Raw genomic sequence first — 26,031 nt, forward strand, 5'->3', positions numbered from 1 at the left:
TTTTATTCATTCAATCATTTATTCACTCATTCAACATTTCTTAAGTCCTTTGTTCCAGGCATTGTTCTTAGACATGGGGACACGAAAGTGAGTAAGATCCTTAACCTTAAGGAGTTCTCTTACAGTAAGAAAGATGCCATTTAACACACCAACTACAATACGGCATGGGACATGCTATTCACAGTGGCATAGTCTCAGAATATGGGACAAATGACTCTGCCTGTCTGAGCTGAGAAAAGCGGTAACAGTGATCCTTTGCTCTGACGGAAAGAAAATCCTAACCTACAAAACAAGCATTTTCTGCAGATGAAAAGAGTGGGGAAGCTTTACAGATGTAGCCCCTTCTTGTTTGCGACCATGCTCATTTTCTTCCCACATTTGGTTTATAATATATTTCAGGATTAAGGTGACAACTTGGCCACACCATTCCTAATTTCAGCATTTTAGGATGTCAGCCATGGAACCAGCACAGGATTGACTGTACTTGGGGAATGATTAGAGGTCAGGAAGAATGAGCGAGAGGGAAGGAAAGAAATGGAGGTTTCTAGCTTTAGAAATGGGATGGACAAAGAGTCCATTGACCAGGCCTAAATTTTCTTTTAAAGAAAGATACCAAATTATACAAAGAAATGCATTTTATTTAGCTGTTTTTAATATTTTGGAATGGGCAATCTGATGTGGGAAAAGCCACCTTTCAAATCCATCACCTGCATGCTTCTTTCTAGTACAGGAAATTGATCTGCAAAGAATATTTTCAGGACTAAGATGGCCCATGCGCATCACTCGCATTCCCTGCATGGTGAGCAGTAGCTTGCCATAGTGCGGGTGGGAGGTGGGGTGGAGAGAAGGCAGTTAGTTTCCCTTCTTATACAACTTTTTGTTTTATGTGGAATTTAAAATTGCTTAATTTTCAACATTGCTATTATATAATTGGTTTCTTTGTGCCTATAACTAATTTTCCCCCATTCTTCCAACTGAGGTATGAAACTTTTTCTAATACAGTGTAACAGGATGTTAAATGGGAAATTTCAGCTAAGTCACAGCAATATATTAAACATGAAATTACAAAAAGAAGCATCAAGCCAAAACGCAGATTTTTAAAGGAGATATTACAGAACCAGTCAGGCAGTTCGAAAACCACAGGAGGATATAAAAAGAGTCAAGAGATTGGAGGCGATGATATGATTTATGAAGAAGTGTGTGTGCACTGCTAGGCTGTGAGGTTCACCTTCTCCAAGGGGAAAGGATAGGATGCTACTGTTTGCAAAAAGGGCTTCACTGGGACAACCTGGAGAGCTTGAGATGTGTTCCCTGCAGTGGAGGTACAGAAGGACTAGGATCTGACAGATTAACCGGAAGGCAGGAGGGGCAGTTGGCGAGCTGTTGGGCAGTGGAGTAAAGTATTTCTAGTTGATACCATGAGGACCTCACACAGAGAGCTAGCCTAGGGCCATTTTCAGCCCTACCCAAGAGGACTCTCTGGATGAGGAAGAGATGGTAGAAGGTTGTTGCCTACACCCTGGGTTGAGTGGACAGCGAGAGGGGCACGTCCACACTGCAGATGTTGCAGCCAGATGAGCCCAGCAGGAGGAGCCCCCGCAGAACCACCGAGCAGCCCTGAGAGAAAAATTGGCTCCAAACATCTGCCCATCTTACAACAGAATCAAGGTTAGTATGAAATTCTCCTTCCTCCCACTGAGCTCCATTCCCATACCCCATAGTATCAGTAATGACAGCTTGCAGGGGGCAGGTTAGTGGACAGGACGGATAAAAAATCACCTGCCCCTCTCCCACTGAAAGTAGCTGGGCACCTCAGATGGAGGGTGGACATAAGACGTTAAACCAAATGCATGGCTTTAGTTATAGTCTGGGACCAGATATTCTAATTTACTTGTTGATAATATATTTGAGATTGAAAGTCCCAATTTCTGGTCTTTCTCTCTTCGCTTTCATTTATGCTTTCAAATGACCAATTCTTTCCTGAGTTCATCTCCTTCTCATCAGTCTTTGCTGAAAGCACATGGTAATACTCATCACTCTGACTTTTTCCAAGCCTTCCCCGAAGTTATAAGTTGAGTAGAAACATGGTATCCCTTCCAAGTCTCCAGAGGACAGTTTCACTAAATATTTTGATGTGGCATGACAATAGAAATTTATTTCTTGCCAAAATGGAGTGTCTCTTCTCGATTGGCAGATGGCTATGCTCGCAAGCACCAAAATGTGATTCAGAGACCCAGTCTCCTTCCACTTTATGGCTCCACCGTTATGACTGTATAGCTTCCTAGGCCACCGAGTTCATTTCTGCATGAATCTGCTAGAAGAGGAAAGAACATGAGGCATCTTGTATCAGGAATTTTTATGAGCCAGGCCCCAAAGGGTTGTACATCATTTCCTCTTACACTCCGTTGGCTAGAACCCAGTAGCATGGCCACATCTAACTCCAAGAGAGGCTGAGAAATGCAATCTATCTTCATGCAAAGGAAGAAGAAGAAAGCTTACTCACGGGCTTGGTGAACAACCAGCCAATTTCTGCTTCAAGAGGTTTTTATTCTCTAAGAGTGAGCTGATGAACTATGTGAACTTCTGGACAATTTGTTCAGAAGAAAGGGGGGAAAGTGACCCTTGAAAAATTGTAAAGGGACAGTGGAAGACAGAAATACTGTTTTGGGGGCTGGCCTGGTGGCAGAGTGGTTAACTTCACGCACTCCTCTTTGGTTTGTGGTTTGGGATCCCAAGCACAGACCTACACACCACTCATCAAGCCATGCTGTGGTGGCATCCTACCTACAAAATAGAGGAAGGTAGGAATATATGTTAGCTCAGGGACAATCTTCTTCACCAAAGGAAAAAAATATATATATATATATGCACATATATACATTGTTTTGATTACATCTTTGATTTGGGCTTATGGGAAGCATCATTTTCAGCTGTCAAATACACAACACCAGGTAAGATATCAGTTCTGCTTTTCCTTTGGAAGCACACCTCTTGAAGGCCTCCAGGCTCATTTTTCTAATCCAGACTGCTTCTTCTCAGATCTGTTATACACCTCTCACGTTGGGACTTCCCTTCACCACCATCCAGATGCTCCCTTCATCTGGCTCCTGTTTTAGAGCCCCTTTTACCCAGATCCATGGACTTTCTCCCTTTGTGTTGGATCCCTCTTTCCAGTGGAGCACATTCTCTAGAGTGTCCTGAGAAAGAATATGCAGAAGACCCATTTTTTGAGATCCCACATATCTAAAAGTATTATTCTACATTCACAGTTGATGGATAACCTGGCTGAGTATGGAATTCTAGGTTGCAATTCACTTTTCCTCAGGATTTGGAAGGGACTGCTCCACTGTCTGATTACCATCCTCCTAATGTGACCTGTTATTTCTCTCTGGCTGCTTTGAGGATCTTCTTTGGATCCTTAGGGTTCTGAAATGTCATGATGTTATGCATTGATGTCATTTTTTTATCATTCATTTCTGAACACTCGGAGGACTCTTTCAACCTAGAAATTCGCAGCTTTCAATATTTGGAAGTTTTCTTGCATTATTTAAGGTTTTTACCTCCCTTTCTCCGCTTTTTGTTCTCTTTCTCAAAGACCTAATTATTGAATGCTTTGCCCATGATTGGTCCAATAATTTTTAAAATATTTTTTCCTATTTTTCTCTCTCTTTTTTACTTTTTTTTTTTTGCTGAGGAAGATTCACCCTGAGCTAACATTCATTGCCAATCTTCATCCTTTTTTTGCTTGAGGAAGATTAACCCTGAGCTAACATCTATGTCAATCTTCCTCTATTTTGTATGTAGACTGCCACTACAGCATGGCTGATGAGTGATGTAGGTCCGTGCCTGGGATCTGAACCCACAAACCTGGGCAACCGAAGGGGAGCATGCCAAACATAACCACTACACCACGGGGCCAGCCTCTATCTCTCTCTTTTTGTTCTAACTTTTTAGAAGAATGCTCACTTTAACTTTAATACTCACATTAAATTTTCTACTTCTGCTAAAAATGTTTTTACTTCCTATAACTTTCTTATGCTCTCAACTTTTTACAGCTTCCTGTTATTGCTTCAAGAGTAAAATATATTCCCTTAGCCCCCAAGAATATTAATGATTCCTTGTCTTATCACTTTTTCCTTCTGCGTCTACACTGCTGTTCTTTCTTCTGAGTTCTTTTCATCTTGTTCTTGTCTCCGACTTTCATATGAGATGCTCCTTCACGTGTCTCATGGTCCTTGGATATATCCGCGATGATAACTCTGTTTGAATAGCAGAACATCCCAATTGGTGGACCTCATTGTACCGTGATCAGGACCCAAAAATCTCAAAAAATGTAGGTTTTTTTTTTTTCTAGTGCCGATCAAGTACTACAGAAAGAAATCTAAGTCACCAGTGCCCACATTCTGCATGTTGAGGAGAGAAGACTAAGATTTATCAGTGCGTAGTATTTAGAGTTTCCTTTAAGTCCTCTCTTATCAGCATAGCATCTCTTCTTTCATTCTAAGATTTCTGACGTACCCAAATCCAAACTTTCTTAGGTTTGATTTTCCCAGGAAGCAAACCTCCTGTCTTCTACAGAGGTCGGGGAAGGAGTGGTTGCTAGGCTCGTCAGCATTGTGGGAAGCACTGTAAGGCAGGACGTGGTCCTTATACAAACCTTCCATCACACCTCTCATTTTTTTTTTTTTTTGAGGAAGACTGGCCCTGAGCTAACATCGTGCCCATCTTCCTCTACTTTATATGTGGGACGCCTACCACAGCATGGCTTGCCAAGCGGTGCCATGTCTGCACCCGGGATCTGAGCTGGCAAACCCTGGGCCACTGAAGCAGAACGTGCGCACTTAACTGCTGTGCCATGGGCCAGCCTCGCACACCTCTCAATTTTATCTCCAACTTTTCCCTTCAGAAAGGTGCCTTCTGGAGTCTTACGGCCTGCTTCTTGTCCCCCATCTGCAGGCAGTTAGCTTTTAACTTTTTCCACTCTGCTCTGCTAGCTGCCAAACTTTTGGTGACTTTTTAAAAAATTTCTTCTCGTGTTCTCCTTGTCCTTTAGATCATGCCTTTTTTAATTCTTTTAATGTCATTTTAGTCGAGATTTGGTAGAGAAGGAAGGTAAAGTGTATGTATTTAATCCATCATATTTAACTACAAGTTTAATAACATTTTCAGATGTCTTTTTTTCCTTCCCAAACATATCACCATAGCCTAGCATGTTTAGATTTCTAAGAGACATGTGCACACATATGTAATGAAGCAGAGTCATTTCAATATTTTCTATCATTTAAAAAGACTAGCCATAGAATAAAGAAATCTGTAGATCTAATTTTTGTCATTTCGGCTTGAATGCATATCCTCTAACGAAAACTCAGGTTGTACTACAAAACCAAATAGTATTAAAATTGCATCATGCAACAGAATTGCCTGCAGGCTAAGTAGAAAAGGACATCTCAGCAATATAGATGATTTTTTGGCTTATGAATATTATGAAGTACTAATGATGTGTCTGCATGCCATCATCCATAATTTTTTTTTTTTTACTAACTCTGTCAACTTCTCTTTTCAAAGAGCCCTGTTTGTCCTTAAAGGACAAATTCAGCTGGTTAGGAAGCCAGCTCCAGGCACTGTCTTTCCCAGTGGCCTGCTGTATTGATTCTGATGAGATGTGAAACAGAGACATCTAAAGGAAGTTTTAGGAACTGAAACATAGATATCTACCATCTTCTTTGATAGATTCCCTTGGAAATGAAGCGTTTAGTTTATTATGAAGCTAAAAATCATTTTTTTATAAAATTAAATGCAAAGCCAAAATAATATGCCTTTTGGAGCCAGTCAAGAGACACCTAGAATCACCAACAGTTTGGAATGAAGAGTTACTGTAACAAAAAAATCAAAATTCACTTACTTGTCCTGAAATTATTGGAAAGAGATTGACTTACATTAAGCTGTTTCTATTTATATTATATTTTTTATTATATCTGTCCATGCTGATATACATGATATAGGTGCCTAAAAAGTAAAAGTAAAAAAAATTATTTTTGAACGAGCAATTAATTGATTGAACTATATTCTGAAGACATGTAATTCAGATATGTTTCTGATTGATTCTTCTTCTTTTTTGGAGGAAGAGTAGCCCTGAGCTAACATTTGCTGCAAATCCTCCTCTTTTTGCTGAGGAAGACTGGCCCTGAGCTGACATCCATGCCCATCTTCCTCTATTTTGTATGTGGGACGCGTGCCACAGCGTGGCTTGAAAAGCGGTGCCATGTCCGCACCCGGGACCCAAACCGGTGAACCCCAGGCCGCCAATGCAGAATGTGCAAACTTAACCACTGAGCCACTGGGCCGGCCGCATGATTAATTCTTCTTTAAATAATAATTCCCAGTTCTCAACCTTTGTCTTGATGGAGCTCAGGGAAGGTATGACAGAACTGTTTGTGCAAATTTAAAATGTTAATACACACAATAATGGCATTTCTCCGATGAGCTTTATTTTCCCAAATGGATAAGTAATAACGAAATTAAAATCTTCTTTCAAAGACACTTAGATAACGTCTTCTCGTTTGACAGGCTCTGAGTTGTTAAAAGCTTTTCTCTAAGACATCTAATTGCCATAAAATAGCTCTATTTGAATTGCTTTTCCTGGAAAGCAAGGGCCTTGTTCCAAGGCCATGGGAAAGTCAGCCTTGTTAATGTAAAGTTAAAAAATAAATATAAGAAACAATTGTAAACCATATGACAGATTTTCTTTTAAGGCATGTATGCTTCATCTATTTTTGTGAATATATTTTCTTCTTTATTCCCATTAAGTCAATAAGACTCTCTCTAATTAAAGAAAGAGAAAAAGAAATAGGGAAACAATAAGAAATGGAAAAAGGAATGTTCAAACTCTCTGTGCCGTCCACCATTGTGGGTGGTAAAGTCTTAATTATTAGAAGAGAAATGATAAAAGAACATCAGAGGTCAGAGGTGCTTTGAAAACCAGCCAGAGTTTTACTATTCTTTTAAATTAGACTAAGTTCAATTAACTCATGAAGCTATGATATAAATTCAACCATCTAAGATATGACCTGACAAAAGTGAGGAGAAAACCCCCAAATGACTGTCAACATCTTGTTCAGAGCACCTCTGTCTATACATTCCCATGTACCTAATTTTTCAGTTGATTTTAAGAATAGAAAACTATTTTTCTTTACATTTTGACAACCACTGCTAGATATTTCTAAGTGTTTCACAATGAAGTTAGGAGAAAAATACAGGATGGAAAACTGTATGGGCAATATGATCAAAATTTTGCTTTTAAAAGTCAAAATATAGAGGGAAAGAAAGATCAGCTTAGCTAAGTTATACAGCAATAACAAATGAGCCCATAGTCTTAGGAGCATGCAATAAGACAAGTTTCTTTCTTGATCATATTACCTATCCTTCATAGCCTATGATCCAATCTATTAGAGGTCTTTTTTGTCCTGGAACATTGACTGATGAAGAACCATTTTCTGAAATGGTAGGGGGAGAGACAGAAGCATGAATGGCTTCTCATTTATACTCGTATTTTCTTGTCCAAAGCAAGTAATGTGGCCAAGCCTGATGTATATGGAATGGGGCAATATAATCCTCCCCCAGGGAAACAAGGAATATTTAAGGACAATAATACAACCTACCACAGTTCTCCATTTTGGTCCCAAATATGTACTTCCTTCCTTCCAAGACAGATTCATCTCCTCTCTCAAGAGAGTCAACATGGTCAAAGTTTAGAATCTTATGAATGTGTCCACATGTGTGCAGCTGTGGCTCTCCTCTTGAGCTGGAAGCCTAGGAAGTAAATTATAAGTTATCTAACCCACACATAGTTAATACACAAGGGGTGGAAGTCAGCCAGAATTGTAGCCATTAATGCTCCCATTTAAAAAGGAGAATAGTGGGAAGAAGGCAGCAGACTTCAGTCCATAACAACTCTGACATCCTCTGGGCATATGTTGTGAAGGCTCCAGACTCTGAAGCTGGTGAATTCTCCTTGATTGGGTACCAGTTCTGCTCCCTAAGAGTAGCTCATAAGTCCACTGTCTTGTTCTCCATGGCTCTTGAGTCCATTCTGGGATGTCCTTCTTCTCCCGTTATCTTCCTTGATCAGATCTGAAGAGATCATTGAGAAATGCCCTCCTTAGCATATGGGCAGATCTCCAGCATGCTTCCAGCTTGCAGAAGATCATGGACCGCACAATCATTTCACATCTTGACTGGTCAGGGTTTTGTTTATTCGTCTGTTTTTCAGTCCCAGTTGCTGATTCTTTGGAACCAAAATAGTTAGCTTATCTACCTGTGATCTTGGAGAACTTATGGGACAAGGAGAGAATAATCCAACTTCCTTCTAATTTCTTGCCAGTTTGACTCAAATGTCCAAAGATATGGTGTTCTTTGGATACACACACACTCACACACACTATGGTGAAAAGGAAATGCTAACTGTTGTTACCTCTGGATGGTGCAATTCATATTTATTTCTTTCATTGTCTTATATTTTTGATATTTTTATGATAAATATGTACTATTATTATATTTAAAAAGTGCTATTTTGTGACAAGAATGAATTCTTTAAATAACTACCTCACATAGAGCATTAAGTCACTCAAGATCAATCTTCACCTAAGAGGAGCAAAGTTTTTGGATCTAAAAGACGGTAGGTTATGATTCTGTTTCATACGAACATGTTCAGAGCCAGTTCAGGACAGTTGACTTTTTCAGGTTTTCTCATGTTCAGGTCACAATTTTAAGGGAACTGGTGTGATTATATACAGTACAAAAGATTTAGAAGATTACATATAGTATAGGAAATCTGTAACATCTGAGCTTCACCTTATCATCTTCAGTATAAATCACTGAGCTACTAGCTGCACTTGACAATCAGGAAGGGTTGAAAGTCTGATAAGTAAAACAATTGCCATCAAAGGTTCAAACTCTGAAGCTGGGCACGTTGTTAGTGAGCCTCTTCTCCCCTTGCAGGACATTTTTCCTCCTTTCAGATGTCCTCATGTCTCTCTTCAGGGTACTCTCCCCAGTCCACTTCTCTACAAACAGGAAGGAAGCGCCTAATAAGTCACAAGCAACTTACTGAGAGTTTAGTGTTAACCACCTCAGAATTAGTTCTATGAGCCTTGGAAAAAAAGAAACTTAAAGAAGTTGTCTCTCATTTTGGAACTGCAGATAGCAACACCTTTTGGTAGGGGAAATGTTTTAGAAAGCAGCCCTCCTATCATCTTTAAAATTATACCCTATAGGAGATTGCCGTATCTGTCCTTCTTTAACAGAGACCACAAATACCTGATTCAACTTTCAGATTCAATGCCCTGCCTTATCACAGCCCCCAGAGAGCCACTTACACCACTGTGTAGGAGCCAAGGACTCAAGCCTATAAGTATTCTTCTCCTCCTATGGGAAGAACTCCTTGAATTCTTTCTCCTCCAGAATCTCTACCCAGAAGGTTTGGTAGACCATTGGAATGTTTATATCTTATTCCCACAGTTCTATACTAGTCTTTGCATTCCTATTTTCCATAGTTGCATAAAATATAATTACATATTTTTAAAGGCCCTCTTTAATTCAGACCAAACTTATTCAAAGTTGTCCTTAATGGACTGGACAAATTTAGTGTTACCAAATTATGATTAAAAATTATTTTTTAGAAGAACACCACATATGAAAAATAATATTAATTATAAAAGTCTTAGTTTTTAATTAAAACAAAACCTCTTTTGTGTAATGTTAACATAGAGCACCTAGTTCTACATAAACGTGACAGTAATAAAACTGTGTTTTTTAAAACATTTTGTAACTCAGAATACCTACTATATTAATCTGACCCTTTTCCCAATTGTTATTTTTTTAATCAAGGAGATTTTACAGCATTTGTTTCTTGCATATTTTTATGTGATTGCCTATTTGCATTAGGAGCTCTTGAAGGATGTGTGGAGGTCTATTTAACTCATTCTTTATATTGACTAATCAAATTGTAGCTTAATATATGTTGTGGATAACAATTAAAGTAAATACGGGAGATTAAAGTGACTAAGTTACCAAATAGGTATGTAATCAATCCCCAACCTTATAAGTATTTGTTTTCTTAATGTCTCTCACATCCATTCCTTAGCATTCCCTCTTTCATGCCCCTGATTAAGGCTTCCATTAGTTCTACAAGACTTCACGCTAGATCCCCTTGCATTAATCCTCCTGCACACCACTCTAGGATCAACCTAAATCCGTGTTGTATAATTGTCCTCCCACTACATTATTCCCCTTTATAGTACTCTTTAGTGGCTCCTGATGGCCTACAGGGTAAATTCAGGCTCCTGAGTCTGGCATCTGCAGTCCTCAATTATTGATGCCCCGATCTACCTTCCTCACTTTATCCTCACACCCACAGCTAAGACCTCCCCAACTCCTTTCTTTCTGGCTGAGTCTGTGTATTCCACTGCCCTCCAAATAAATCAGAGATGTGATTCAGCTGCTTCCTGCACTACAACATTTGTGGCTCCAATGGATCGAGAATACTGCCTGTAAAACAACAGGATGCCAGTCCTTCTTCCTACTTGGATCTTTATGAAAGTCCCAGGTTTTTGGGTTCAAAGAGGTAGGAGGAGTGTACAATTGCCTCATCTGTAATTTGTGCTGCTACCTGCATCTCTGGCATCCTTGAGCTTCAGATGTGACCTTCAGTATCTTTCAAGATTGTACCCCACAATCACTCATCTCTGCCATGGTGAACCTTTCCCAACCACCCCACCATGTTGCTGGGCAAACCCTTGGCCCACTTTCTGCAGGTTCCCCACACTCGAGGCTAACCTGCTCTTGAGCACCAATAACACGGTGAAATCAGATCTCTTCACTACAACTCCCTGGATCTCCTCTGTGTCCCCTGCATTTGTGTCTCTGGATCAGGAGAAAAACTCCTAGCCCTCCATACACTCCATCCACCCTTTCATTGGCAAGCAAAGAGGAAGGAATTCTCTGAAGAATTATTGGGTGTTACGTTTTGTTCAGTTTTACAATCCTAACCAGGAGACAGAGGCCTGCAGGGGTCAGTGTCAGGGCAGGATCAAGTACAAACTCATGTTATGCCCTGAATGACAGTGCCAGCCTCCTTTTTTATGATGGATGGATTTTTTCTCTCCTGAGCCATATATTTCCTCCTTGCTGTCTAGCTGGCTTCCTCTTGGGGTCACCAGTCCATACAACACTTCTATCACTAAATAAATAAATTGTTAAATCCCACATTTCTAATTTAAAATGGGATGACAATCAGTATGCAAAAAGAAAAAAAATCTAAAGACATTCCTATTATGTAATAAATTAGAACTCCCAACACAATTCTATAGATGTTTCCTTTCTTTGCTTTCACTTATGTTTTTTGGTTCCATGGTTGCAAGGAACAGAAACTCACTCAAATGTCAGATAGTCCATAAACCAGACCCCAGGAAGAACAGGAGAGGATAGTGGGAAGGTTTGACACTCAACGTGGCTCGACAAGCTTTGAAACGGGCAAAGTTAGCCATTGATGATTAAGTAGCTAGGAACTAAAGGCTTTTTTCTTTTTTGCAATTACTGATTATGGCTTTTAGCTGTTTACCCACCCATTGTTAACTGTGCTGTTTAGGCAATATGCTCTCTGACTCCCACTAGACACCTATAGATAACATCTCCCTGGAGCCTGGGTCACCATGGTAATGGGTGTGTGAGCTGTTTTCAGGAATTAGAACCCCTTTGTCCACTCCAGGCCAGTTGAGACCACCAACCCATCAACTGGGCCTGCACCGATGTCCAGTGAGCGACATTTGACATCAAGAGTCTAAAAACTCCACCCTCAGGTCATGCTAATGCCACCATTTTGTGAACATGGGTCCTTTGAAGAGGCATGAAGTCTGACTACGCTTGCACAGATCATCAATTACTTCACCTTTCCTCACCTTCAATCACCTATCTCCACACTTCAGACCACCTTGCCCCCTATCCCATAAATATCCCTGAGTCCCTATTTTTGGGGAAGTGAATTTGAGACTCATCCTCTTGCTTCCTCATATGGCCGCCTTGTGATTAAACTATCTCTCTGCTGCAATCTCGTCATCTCGGTGCTTGGCTTTCTGGTTGGCAAGCAAAAACAAACCTGGTTCAGTAACAGCTTCAGCAACAGCAACTCATGAATCTTCATTAAAACTCAGCCACTAATATGACTCTGCTTCTCCCAGTGGTTCCTTTTTCCTACACCTTTATCCCCTGCTTCTAATGCAATGCTTCTCAAACTGTCTGTGGTTAAGGAACACTTCCCCCCACCAATCCCCAATTCATCAGGGACCAAAACTCTTATAAAACACAAAATCGCACATTTGGATGTCACAGTAATGTTACATTGCTATACAATCTAAAAGCTTAGCTTTTTCTCCTTCTCTTTGCTTGTCACAGAGTGGTAAATAATAGCACACAAACCAGCATTGATGCTCACATCACACTTCAGCAGCACTGTATCTGCTTTCTCTTCATTTCTGATCCCTCACATCACTGGGTTGCAAGCAACCCTCACTTTCTTACATTACAACCTTAAAATTCTGCTCCTCCTCAACCTGCTAACCACCCTCTCTTTCTTAGCTGATGTTCTAGAGAAAGGAAATTGTATTGGCTCATGTCACCTTTTCTGCTGTGCCTGTGGCTGCTCTGGTTTCACTTGCCTACCCTTATCCAATAACTTCTGAGTGGATAATTGGGATCACATGATGTGACGCATGGACGACTAAGGAGCACCCCTTCGGAGACCACAGACATGGCATGGATACTCTGACTGACACATCATTTTCAGAGTTTTTTAAGTTAGTTCAGTTTCTTATAAGAGGACAATAAAGAGCAAAATAAGATATCTCCCTTAACAAATTGAGCTAAGTAATAAATGTGATTTTCTCTCATTTGCAAGAGCTTACTGTTCAGTGTGTTCCCTGGGCAAGCCGGAGATGCTGGGATGCAGCGGTCAGTAATTGTCAGAGCAATGCTTCACACGCGATTCCTAGTGCTCACCTTAATTGGATGTGCCGTTCATCTCTGTCCACTAATATGACCTGAATTCGGGAATGAGTAAACACCTTCTTCCCGGAGGGCATAATAATTTTGTAATCTGCTTTCTCTGTGGTAGATCATGGTTCCAGAGAGACTGCTTTAAAATTAAGTTTCTCCTAAGGGAAATATAAGCAAAATGGGCCTCAAGATTTTTCCTTTTACTCCGCCCCCCTCGGGTCTGTATACTCACAGAAAGGAAAGAGAAAAGGTAGAGGGCTCAGAAAAAGCAGTGAATAATGCCAACTAAGGACAAAACACAAATACCCAGAATTTAGAAACTCACAGATAGTTCACTCTTGGCTTCAGGGTATGAGAGACATGAGGCCCTACTAGACATAGTGCAAAGAACTTCAAGAAGATTCCAGTGGTTCACAAGCACTTTGCTCATCAGAATCACCTGGAGGGCTTTGGAAACGCCACTCAGACCCATTAAGTCAGAATTTCCAAGCATGTATAGGGAGAAAGTAGACACCAGTTTCCCTGGAAAAGTTCCATTTGACACCTTTTATGGAAGGATTATGCCTGTTCATTATTTTTGGCTCTCCCTTTTATGCTTTAAGAATTCTGGTTTGGATGATAAATGGTACAATGTATCAGAATTCAGGAGAACAGTCCTTGCCAATCTTAGTAACTATGATGAAGATTGTGCTTGGCCTGCTCTATTTGATTAATTTGTTGAGTGGCAAAAAGTCATCAAATGTCATAGCAAGAACTGTTATGAGGAAAATGCAAACCTTTTGATTCCCACATGTATACAAGCTAATGAGACAGGAAAGGAAAACTCCAAAGGGTACATTTTCACTCATATGAAAGACTTCTCATAGTACATTTTTCCCCCTTTCTAAAAGGAAGTTTTCCAGTTACGCATAATGGACCTTGACCAACACCTCTTCCGAGACTGAATACTGAAAATTTTGTTTTGAATTATGTTTATAGCATTGATTTCAGAACAATAAAGATGCAGATTTGTGTAGGAACAAAATGGTCATCCTGACATGAGTCAGGGTGTATTTTGCTACACTCTTGCCAGATGATCTTTGTGTGCACCCAGGATTACAAACCACTGATTTAGTCTAAATTGCTTATCTTGTTGAAGGAAAAAGCAAGGTCTCCAGAATTTTTAAAATCTGAGTAAAGTCTCCAGGTACTTAGCAGTTTATACTGTCATATCACACTTGCCTGGCAGATTCTCCCCTTTCCTCCCAGGAAGACACTGACAATTCCCTTGGAAGCAAAGAAAATCTCTCCTACCTCTTTCTTCCGGACCTCTCCTCTCTGCCTAGGTAAAAAACTAGCTGGCTGGTTCCAGCGTAGCTGTTAATAGAGAGGTGAAAGGAAACTAACATTTATTGGCTATCTCAATGTGCCGGGCACTAGCACTTTAAATATACAGGGGTGAGGCTAAGATCAGGGTGCCTCCCCACATCACACACACTCACATACACCCTCCCCCAACCATCATTTCCCCCCTCCCTAGTTTTTATTGGTATACTAAGGCCAAGTCGCCTCCAGGGAAAAGAATTAGTAAAGCATTCCAACATGTTTGCTCAACTGAGACAAAAGAGAGGCGATCTAACCAAATTGCAAGGGGAGATGAGCTTCTAAAAGAATGAACACTTGAGGGGAAAAGAAATCAAGCAAATAAGTAGGACCCAGCCTGGGGAGTGAGCATACAAGGATGGGAGTTGAGTGAGATGCTGCATGGTGGGTGCCGTTTGAAACCTGAGCTCACCAAACTAGAACACAGTTTTGCTAAGCTGGCGTCTTTGTCCATTCTGGTGAGGCTGGCACTGCTGACCTAAGATCTGCCCCGGACACAGGAGTACTTGTATCAAAAATAGTTTTAGTCTCTCTGGTGCTGCATTCACAAAGAATCAAGCACCTTGGCCTCCGAAGATGAGTCCTCACATATTTACTGTCACTTCCATAGCACACCTTCTGCCAGGAGAAATAGATGAGCGGGCTTTCAGACCGTGGCACATGCTGGACAACAATTCTGTGGGTGATCTAGGCCACCAGCCCAGTCTCCCTTGCCCTGATGATAGTTCCCTTCTGAGATCCTGGGTCTTCAGCTGCAAGAAGGTATCAGTCAGGACTATCTTACCCATTACTCAGGCTTTAGTTGAATAGAAACTTCCAGTAACTAGCATTGGAGAATCTTAATTCCTTTCCTCTTGGATGCCTCCTGGGTCAATGCAAACATGCCCACTGCCGACTGGGCTACCTTCTCTGCATACCACGGGGGTCTTAAGAGGAAGGGTCTTTGACAAGGCACAAAAATCCCTGTGGAACTCCGGGCCCAGGGTGCTGAGTGCACACCTCCTTTTCCTTTACATTTGAGTATCTAACGGGGGTCAATCAAACATCACTGTGCAGAACAGCAGCACCAACAAACGTCCATACAAAACTGTGGAGCCGTTAAATGGGAGCATCCTCCACTAAAGTTCTAACTAAATAAGCAGTGCCAGGTAAAATGCAGGGGGCCCCATTAAACTTGAAATGCAGGTAAACAACAAATATATTTTTAGTATGCATATGTCTCATGCAATGTTTGGGACATACTCATACTTAAGGAAGCATTCGTTGTTTTGAACTGGTTGTCCTGTATTTCTATTTGCTAAATCTCGCAATCATAAACTAACTGATATCTCTACCCCCACATATACTTCCCAAGCCTACGTATTCATACTGGTCCAAGTCGTACCCCAAAGGAGGGGCAGAAGCAGGATCTGAACAAGCTCAAGTTCAGACAGCAATTTTACTCCGACTTCTAGATTGGTGTATAAAGACTTTCCTTATGAAGAATACGAATAGAACCATGTCAGGAAAGAAAGGGCGTATCACTTTGAGAGTTTTGCATGGGTGAATCAGCACCCCCAATATTCATGCTATTTCCACTCTGACTTCTTCCCTTGCTTTCCCCACAGTAAGTTCCCACCGAAATCATCCCCTCTGCGGGGTATTCTCCAGAAGAATTACTTTATACAATAGTCTACTATCAACCTCTACGTAGGGCAAAAAAAAAAGAAAAAACCTGGCTAAATGAATCTAGTCTTATACTTCATGAACCTCAATTTTAAAAAAATTAAAAATTTTCTTAGTAATGCTATTTTGAGGGCTATGAAACCTCAGGAAAGATGAGCTGAGATAAATCATTAATAGTTACGGTATTTGCAAATTTAATTTAAGCAATGTAACTTTATGTTATTCTGTATATGAAGGCACATGTGTGCACACCACAGAAACACATAATGGCTGCTACCGATCCTTGCAGCCCTAAAGGAAAATCTTCAGGTGTCATTTGAACAGTGAATCTCACCAAGTTTGCTCGGTGGTTATTTTTATAAAGTGGCAAAATCAGGACTTGGATTCACTTAGAGCATATGCACAGATAGCATGTGAACAGCGTTGACTTGGCTCTGGCCACTACTTGGGAATATTCTGGATCACATCCCAGACACCGGCCTTCACCTTGATGGATGCTCTGGTTCTAACTGCACAATATAACGTAATCTCCAGCCCATTTCACAAACTCATCACATTCATGTGTTCTCAAGCACCTGTCCAATATTGGGTAATGTACTCAGGCTTGTGTTCCTAGACTTTGTTATAACCCAAATCCTTCTAATTAGAAATAGAAGACTTGTTAATAATCCCTTCTATATCAAATCTATTATTAAGTATAGTCTTAGTGGGTAGAAGATCATACACTGAGCAGAAAATTGCTCACCTTTATGAGTATACCAACTCTTTTATGCCACGAGAAGCCTTTATATATGATTAACATGCAAGAGGCACTTAGCGTCTGTGCTAAGCTTTTCAGTTCACTACAGAATGTTCTGCTGAAAATCTGGGCAAATTTAGGTCTGTAGAAACTCCCAGGATTAGAGAGGTTGAGGACAGAGAAGCAATGGCTGGTGATCCATACCTAAAGCTACCGTCTTCTCATCCCTGCTCAGGTGCCTCCTTTTATGTAGCACACACTCCTAGATTCTCTGAGTTCTCCCTTCCAGGAGGAGGGAGCTGGGCACGTAAACGGTGTGATTTTCATCAGCTAAGCATTGAGTGTATGTCCCCAAAACATCCAAACAATTTCCTGTTCCAGTAGATGTTCCTTAACTATAACCCAATGACAACTGTCCTTCTTTCATCCTGTTTAAGCTCTGCTCAAAGAAACTACTCAAATTTCCATGAAATCAATTCACCAGGCAGAGCCTCTAGAATACCAGAGTACATTGTGAGCTGGATGAAGGCAAGAATGTGTCTGTCTTGTTGCCAGTTTCATGAGCATCGAGTAGAGCTCCTGCACATACTTGCTGTAGGCACACTCAACAGAAAAAGAATACATTTACATGTGGACCCTACACATACAGTCAAGTAACACAAATTACCTCATTTATATTCAAACAGCTCCTGTTACTGGATGCTTCAGATAATCTTTAGAAATTCAGAGGTCTAGAAAAGCGTTCTGATACCAGTAATCCTGCAATTTATAATAAAAGGGTTTTTAAAAATCTCTCATTCTCTCTCCTGTACTTTTTATACTCATTTAATATTTATTGAGTATTTACTATGTGTAAGAAAAGCAGTACAAGGTGTCACAGGTGCCTAAAGTTACTAAACTTCCTGAACATTCCAGTAAAGTTTCTTCTCTCTTTTCTTTGAACAAATGTATTTAACTACCCCTAAGAAGTCAGTCAATAACATTTTTACACTTTTAATCTTTTCAAAATAGGCTAAGTGCAAAATATTTCCAAACTACAAAATTCTTTTTCTATAGTAAAAGATCATTTTTCCCAACTATAAGAAATCTGAGAGATTTTATGGGAGAGACTATAAAGATATAGTTTATATTAAGAACAGTTATGTTTTCCATTTTGGTTGATGTTATATCTTTTGGCCACATTCATAGACTGAAAAACAGGAAAATGATAAGAAGTTTCTAGGACAAATTCCTCAAACAGTTTTACGTAGAAGTTTATCTGATCCTAATTACAAATCTATCAAGTAAGTGGGTAGAATTAATAGACCATTGCGGGTATGGAAACCACGGTGCAGACATATTAAATGGTTTCTCCACCATCAACAGAGACGTAAGGACTCAGACTCTTTGGAAGACAGCCCAGTACAGCGGAATAAGAATGGATCTGAGTCATAACACCCGGGTTTGAAAGCGGATGTTTTGGGGAAATGATGTAATCTCTCTACACATCAGCTTTTTTCCTCTATAAAAAAAATCTTAGATTGAGCCATTTGAAATCACCAATAGGTAATTATTTTTTTCTTACAAAAATGGCAATTTCATTTGGTTCAACCTCATTGTAATGTTAACTTAAAACCTAAAAGAGTTGTTCCGTGGATTAAATGCGATACCCTATTTAAAACACACGCATGGAGCCTGGAATAAGAAGTGCTAGACAATTAGTTGATTCTCTCTGTTCTTCCAGTGTCAGGCCTACATCAGCACAGTTCTCTCACTCACCTCTCAGCCATCATTTCACCACACGGTTCCTCCAGCTCTTTTTAGATTTTAGACAATGTAAAATACATTACTAAGCACATTTTATAATTTGCTGTTGTTAGTTCTGTGGAGTCAATTTCAACTCCTTGTGACTGTGTGCACAGCAGAGCAGAACCCTGCCTGGTCTTTTTGCTCCATCCTCTCAACTTCTGGTGCTATATCAGGCAACGCTCCACTGCTATTCGCAATTGGCCAATTTATGTGGAAGTGGGTGGCCAAGTCCTTCTTCTTAGTCTGTCTTAGTCCAGAAACTCTGCTTAAATCTGTCCATCATGGGTGACCTGCTGGTACATGAAATACTGGTGACATAGCTGTCAGCATCACAGCAACACGCAGCCACCACAGGATGACAACCAACAGATGGGGGGTGTGGTTCCCTGACCAGAAAAAAGACCCAGGTCACAGCTGTGAGAATGCCAAATTTTAACCACTAGACCACCAGAACTGACATTTTATATATGTTAGCTAAAATGTTAACACATCTTGAAATTTTAGAAGGTAAGACAAAAAACAAACAAGATTGTAGTCACTACAGATTTTCCAGTTTGATTCAGCAGCATGAAGGTTTCCCTCTCCGCCTCCAAGCAGATGTCTTGTGTTCTCCATAAGGAGTATCTACACACACAGGGCCACGTCTGTCTTGAACTTACATGTCACAATCTTGTCAACAACAACATTATAAACCAGGAGACTCTAAGTTTGCCTCAGGATACAATTTAGTATCATTGTAGATTGACAGCTAAACGTGTTCGAAAGATTCAGGAAGAACTAGGCAATACTGATAAAGTCTCCGGGTCATCCAGTAAACTGACAATTTTAGAAAAGCAGCAAGGAAAGGAAAAGGAAACAATATAACGAAGAAGCTGTAAAATGAAGCTAGTACAGACCTGGACAAACCCAATGCCCAGATTTTCTCAGTGACCGTGCTCCTACTTTCTCCCTACCTGCACCCTTCGAGTTTTAAGAGATTCTCACTAAATGATGCAAAGAAGAGAGGAACCCCAGACCCAAGAACATTCTTCTCTGTCAGTCTGGTAAGGACACATTTTTCATCTGTGAGCTCAGCTTCCAGAGGGTATTTAGATCAATGAAGAAAAAAAAGAGACTATCCAGGGAAATCAACCAAATCAATTCTGACGATCAGTCAGGTGACAAACATTCTAGCCATTCATATCCATAGAAGTAATTAGGAGTCTTGAGTATTGGAAAATATCACAATATTTTTAAGGATATGTACACGAATTTTCTTATTAATTCATCTAAAGCATAGACCTCATTTTTATTCAAATTATTTTCATTCTTCTTTTAATTTTTATCACCTTTCTCAATGATCATTCATTCCTAATGACATTCTAGTGTAGTAGTCCCAGAGCCAATCAATCATTGAATAACTATTTATTGAGTGTCTAACATATGCTCAGCACTATACCAGAGGCCAGATAAATATTAAAGAAAGCTTTTCTAATGCTTCAAGTCTTTTTTTTTCACTTCTTAAGGAAGAATCTCAACGTTTTACAAGCTTGCAATGTCCCCTAACAACTCTCGCCTAATTATCTGTTGCTAAATCAAAGCTTGATGAAAATGTAGTTGGAGAGTGATCATCTTTCCTTCAGAGGAGGTTTCAGACTGAATCTTATTTGAAGATGAAACAGTGTGCTTTTACAGGATGCCCAAGCTCAACTCAAGCTCTCTTCCTGATGCTTAGAATACATGATCCTCGAGGATGAGTAGGAGGTCTTCTTGCTGACTTCTGTTGTTCATACAGCCAAGGAGTATCTTCTCATCACATAAGAATAGCAAGCAAAGCTACCTTTGGAGACTGTGCGAAGCCAATTAATTAGGAAAGGCTCATCTATAGGGGGTCATCGTTTTAAGCTTGCCTCTAAACTATTAGCTGCTCAGAAGCTGGAAGAATAAGACTCAAATTGTGTATTTTTGAATGGTTTAGTCTGAGTCACTCTGTACCCAAACACATTCCATACCCTGTAGGCGTTCATTTAAGCAGTGCAGAGGGGAGAACGCTCAGAGAGTAAAACCACCCAATTGCATAAAAAACGTAGTGACAAGACCACATTCTCAAAGAGATAATCAGTAAGTATCGGATTTTTACCCTGTGTCAAGTTCTAATCTTTGCAAAAGACAACAGGGCCCTATAGTTTGGTAAAGCATTTATTCAGAATCATTGGTATTGACTGGTAGTGAGTCAACAAGACTGGAGAGTTCAAGTGTTTCTCCTCCATTCAACAGAAAATGCTGTGTTTCCTTGGTAACTGAGAGTGTTTGGTTGGGCTTTCACCTTCTTTCTACTTGTAAAGCGCAAACAAGGAGGGAGGCCCACCACGTGAGACTCGGTCCAGAAGCAGGTTCTTTACCTCAAATCACTGAAATCACCTATTTGGTGCCTGAGCATAACCCTGTGCTTTATTAGATTTATATTGTATCTTTATGGTCAAGCCTCAGGCAAATAATAAAAGGCAATTGAAATAAAGAAAGTAGTTTTTAATGCCTGAATTATTCTTTCCTAATCAGGAGGCTTTTGAAATTCAAGTGACTAAGAAGTTCTCACTCGCCAACCATGTACTTTATTTTTCAAATATAATCAACTTATTTATGTAAACAAGACAACTGAGTAAATAGTTTTCCCCTACTTGGTAGAGTTTTCTCAGCAGCTCTGGAGCTTAAAAAGAACTCTAAGCTCAAACAAAGAGTCATGGGATTCCATATCCTTTTCTACACTGGCGTGGATGATTAGAGGGATCAGGACAAGAGGATAGTGACTAAGCTGCCAATCTCGAATGCCTATTTTTTCTGAAGATAGAATTTCAAGTGCTAGTGTCCCCATCCTCCTCATCACTGTGTTTCTCTCCCATTTCATTACCCTACCTCCTCCCAAGTCAGGTCCACATAAGAACTGAAGACCAGGCTTCCTCTGCCAGAAGAAAGACAAATGCAGTTCTGCACCTGGGGCTATGGATGGAGAGAAGTTGAAAAGACACTGTTCAAGCCAATATCCAACTATTTTAGTTTCTTTGCGTATGTTCTACAGGCCAGCTCCCACTTTGTAGATAGTCTTCTGCGTCAAGATCTAATCTCTCACTTTTCTACTCTAAGAAATAGACGGGCTGTTGTGAGAGTGAAGGTCTTTTCTCCGATAGTGCCTCTCTTGATTCTTCTCTGATGAATCCCCAATTATGCTCCACATCTGGAGACACCCCAGAGTCAAGCCTTGGAGTTACACTGGGTAGTGGGTTGTATAAAGACGACAAACCATTATTTCTTCCTTCACTGGTACACTACTCAAATACCAAGACTTTTGTTCTTCTTATTCCTGAGGGGTTCACTCTCTATACATTAATTGCTGCAATCCCTACTATATTAGGTTGAATAGTCTCCCCCCAAAACTCCATGTCCACATAGAACCTCAGAATGTGACCTTATTTGGAAATAGGGTCATTGCAGATGCAGCTACCTAAGTTAAGATGAGGCCTTACTGGGTTAGGATGGACCAGTAAGGACCTTATAAGAGGAGAGGACACACAGAGACACAGAGGGAAGAAGACCATGTGATAATGAGATTGAGTGATGCAGCTGCAAGCCAAGGAGTGCCAGGATTGCCAGCAACTGCCAGAAGCTAGGAGGAGGCAAGGAAAGATTCCTCTCTCAAGTCTTCAGAGAGAGGATGGCCCAGGTGACAACTTGATTTTGGAGTTCTAATCTCCAGAATTGGGAGAATAAATTTTTGTTGTTTCAAGCTACTTTGTTTGTGGCAATTTGTTACGACAGCCCTAGGAAACAAATACATATACCTCAGGACACTATTTGCTAGACAATCCCAGCCAGGTTCCTTGTTTTTTATTACAGCTAAAATAAAAATAGGTTTTGAAATTGAAGGAATTCAGAAAGAAAGAAACTGAACCCTCTATCCAATTACTTTTCAGTATATATTTGGGTCAGAGATGAAAAAAAAATTAAGAGAAATGATACAAGCTGGTTGGAGAATCCCATTGCCTGGAAGAACTTAGTGATGACTATACGCAATCCCAGTCCCTCCTATGTATAGGGTGTCGTAGGGCTTGGATAGACATAACAAAGACTAGAATAGTGACTGGTTTTTAAACTAGCCATGAAAGAAAGTTTTATGAGAACTTTTCAAGAAGTTAAATACATATAAGCAACTTCCAGAGACAGAGGGCAGTGAGACATAGATCCACATAACACTATCCTCCAAAATTTTTCTTTAAAAACACAAGCATGAAAAAATAAGATATTATCAGTAGTGAAACAAGTAAAGGAAGCTTAACTCAAACAATCCTTTAAAAGTCTCACCCAGCAAGAGAACAATTCAGACTGAAAAGGGGCTCTGAGAACTAACATGGTAATGACTTCTCCTGACTCCTGGAAAAAGAGGGCAGCAGAGGAGAAAAAGAGTAGAATAAACTCAGTAAACTTCACTGAGACCCCCAACTTGGAAAAACTCAACTTGAAGGTATAGGAACTGCAGAGGGGAGAAATGTGGAATGTTCTAGACACTCTTCTCCACTGCTGCAGATTAAAGAGCAATTCCTAGAAGCCAGATGGACCACCAAACTCACCTAGCAAATGCACTCCCCCTGAGGTGGGAAGCAATCTGAAACCTAAAAGCACCCTTCACCATGTAGAAATGCCCCCAGAATGTCCTTTAATGTAACGGATGGAGAAAGAAGCAGAAGCATAATTGAGGTCCCTTGTAGGTAAGTGGTCTTTCCAGCAACTATCTCCCCACCCTGAGAAACAGAAGAAGAGAATGTTAAACATCAGTACCTTGCCTCAAGCTCACATTACAAGGTAAGTATGCAAAAAGGTCCCAGATATAAAGGAAAGGAGCAAAGGGTAATACACTCGGACTATTTGGGGCAATGAGAAGGACTAGAGAGCACAATCCGCTTTCAAAAATGAAAGGCCTGAAAACAAAAACTCGTCAACAGTGCAAAAATACTAAAGTGGGGAAAACTGAAAAATGAAGAGGGACACGGAATATTTTTTTTAAATACCTATTCTAGAATAAGTAATGCTCCAAGAAATTACAGAGACTTTTCAACTTTACACTATGATAGACAATAAAAAAATTATTTATGAAAAACAGTGTCAGAGAGGAGATAAAATAATAGAATAAAACATTATTGAAGGGGGGGCCAGCCCAGTGGTGCAGCCTTTAAGTTGGCAAGTTCCGTTTCAGCAGCCTGGGATTCGCCAGTCTGGATCCTGGGTGCAGACCTATGTACCACTTGTCAAGCCATGCTGTGGTAGGCGTCCTACATATAAAGTAGAGGAAGATGGGCGCAGATGTTAGCTCAAGGCCAGTCTTCCTCAGCAAAAAAAGAGGAGGATTGGTGGCAGATGTTAGCTCAGGGATAATCTTTAAAAACAAAAAAACTTCAAAAAGAAAAAAATATTGAATGGAAGGATAATGAAAAAAGTTTAAGACCATGGACAGGTAAGAATTAATAAATAAATCTGAAACAAGAAGAGATAAAATTGAGAGAAAAATTGCTGTGTGATGTGGGGGACAGTTTCGGGAAAATCATACCAAATACAGAGGAAGCACAGATAAGAAAGTATTTAAAACAAAAATGGCAGCAGGAAAGCAAGCCCTAGAAATTCAATAAATGGTGCCCCTGAAATATGAAACAGAGTAAATAAAATGGAAAAGACATTAAAAGATATTACAGAAGAAAACTCCCAAACTAAAGAAAGAACCAAAGTTTTTAGTTAAAAGGATATAATATGTTACAGGAAATAATATAAAGCCACCATGACTAATAGCATATACTGAGAAAGTTTTCATGCTTCAAGGATAAAAAAATTTTGAAGTTTTCTCTGAATATCCATGAGAGAAAACCAAACAAACAGCAACAAATAAAAAGTCACCTACAAGCAGCCAGAATATTTTTGTTAAATCATTAAGTGAGACCTTGTCACTTCTCTGTTCAAATCCATTTAGTGTTTTTACATCTCAATCTGATGTAGATTAAATTCTTAAAATTATCTACAAGGTCCAACTTTCTCTTACCTTCAGTTAGTATTCTGACCTCATCTCTTCTATTCTTCACCTCACTTGCTCTGCTCCAGTAAAACAGGCCTCTTTGTTATTCCTCAAATATTCCAGACATGCTCACCTCAGGGCCTTTGCACTTGCTATTTACTCTGCCTGGAATGTTCTTGCCCCAAATATCTGCAAGTCTTTCTCACTCATCTCCTTCATATGTCACCTTCTCGTGGACCCTTTCCCTGACTACTCTATTTAAAGATAACTTTCACTCTGGTGCACTATATCTCCCCTTTTCTTGTTTTACTTATATTCACTTATTTGTTTATCTATACCATACAGATAATTATTTTCTTATTCTATGTCCTCCCACTAGAATTTAAGTTGTAGGAGAGCAGGGATATTTGTGTGTTGTTAGTTCCATAGTCTCAGTACCTGGAATAGTGCCTGGCATGTAGTAGAAGCTCAATAAATACGTGTAAAGTGAATGAATGAGTAAAAAAATTATTTATCTCAAAGATCTCACGAAGAATAGTCAATTCCAGAAGAGAGTAGATAAATAAGGGGAAATATGTGACCCAAGAATTTATCCTCAGCTCATTCATGTATAAAAGCAACAGAAAGTGATTGTTAGAGGTGAATGATCTCAGAAAATACAGCACCAGTGACAATGTATTTAAAAACTACCTAACAAAGTTTCATCCAACCAAGATGTAGTTTAAAACATAGAGCTTGGGAGTGTGAAAGCTGCTTTATGAAAAGATTAACAGAATACACATCAATTCCCTTTTAATTATAACTAAGGCAAATAAGAACTATTATAGTTGCTCTGAAGTTAAAAATCAGAGTTATAAAAAAATGTAAATGTCATAAATTTTTAAGAAAAACTATACAATAGAAAAAAAACAATAAACATGATGAAGTTGGTCAGTAGTCCTAGAACATAATAGCAGAAATCAGAAGGAAGGGACAAAGTTTGTGGAAGTAAAATGGTGCTGTTTTCCTAATCTTTCACACAAAAGACTGAATTTTGTGGCCAAAATCTTCTTATACACCATTAATAGTAATAAAAATTAGTTAAATCCTGGTTTGTTGGGTGGGCAATTTGGCAATATTTTTAAACTTTTTAAACATGTACAGAAATTGATCGGGAAAATGATCCTAATTTTCACACCTTTGCTAATGTCCTCCTATATACTCCAGGCTTGGTCATGTAGCTTGCTTTGGGCAGTGGGATGGTAGCAAACTTGACACTTGGCTTAAAGAAATGGTTGAATATTTCTATTTCCTCTTATCGACCTCTGTCTTGCCATGGGAACATGCTTTGGCTAGGCTTTAGGAGAAATGCTGAGGCTATCCAGACTAGCCAAGGGCTAATCAACCCCCAAATATGTGG

At 39.8% G+C, this 26,031-nt stretch overlaps 1 long non-coding RNA gene across 2 annotated transcripts in view; it reads right to left on the reverse strand.

Moving 5' to 3' along the window:
• Positions 1 to 26,031, reverse strand: part of LOC103549143 (uncharacterized) — a 59,037-nt gene that overhangs the window by 4,828 nt on the left and 28,178 nt on the right. The window lies entirely within an intron of this gene.

Source organism: Equus przewalskii, chromosome 2 (genome assembly GCF_037783145.1).
Source record: "Equus przewalskii isolate Varuska chromosome 2, EquPr2, whole genome shotgun sequence".
In the NCBI taxonomy this organism is placed as follows: Eukaryota; Metazoa; Chordata; class Mammalia; order Perissodactyla; family Equidae; genus Equus; species Equus przewalskii.